Raw genomic sequence first — 642 nt, 5'->3', positions numbered from 1 at the left:
ACTGATGTTGAAGATGAAACTCCAATACTTTGGCCACCTGATGCAAAGAGCTGACTCATTTGAAAAGACCCTGATGCTGGGAAAGATTGAGGGCAGGAGGAGAAGGGTATGGCAGAGGACGAGATGGCTGGATGGCATCACCGACTCAATGGACATGAGTTTGAGTGAACTCTTGGAGTTGGTGATGGGCAGGGAGGCCTGGCATGCTGTGGTTCATGGAGTCGCAAAGAGTCGGACATGACTGAGTGACTGAACTGAACTGAACTGATGGCTGATTCATGTTGTTGTACAGGAGAAACTAACACAACATTGTAAAGCATTATACTCCAATTTAAACAAATTTTTAAAGTTTATGGGTTGACTAATTTTGTCTTGTGTAAATTTTCTGGAGATAGCTTCCTACAGATATTCAAATAAAATGTGAAATATGTAGTAATTTAGAAGGAAATGAAGATTACATACTGTGGAAACTGTTCAGTGGTTCTAGTGATTAGGAAGGCAATGCTATCAAGTTTGCATGTTAAGAGCTTGAATAAATGGTTTTGTGCAGTGTAAGGATGGGGAAAATTTTTTTAATTTTTTATTATAAATTTAATATAAATATTATATAATATAAATATAATATAAATATAAATATAAAAT

At 35.8% G+C, this 642-nt stretch overlaps 1 pseudogene; it reads right to left on the bottom strand.

Moving 5' to 3' along the window:
* LOC105001892 overlaps window positions 1-642 on the bottom strand; it is an 8,178-nt pseudogene that overhangs the window by 6,499 nt on the left and 1,037 nt on the right.

The sequence above is a fragment of the Bison bison genome, unplaced genomic scaffold, assembly GCF_000754665.1.
Source record: "Bison bison bison isolate TAMUID 2011002044 unplaced genomic scaffold, Bison_UMD1.0 scf7180017864385, whole genome shotgun sequence".
In the NCBI taxonomy this organism is placed as follows: Eukaryota; Metazoa; Chordata; class Mammalia; order Artiodactyla; family Bovidae; genus Bison; species Bison bison.
The sequence above is the reverse complement of the archived record's forward strand: the minus strand, read 5'-3'. Positions and strand labels throughout refer to the sequence as shown.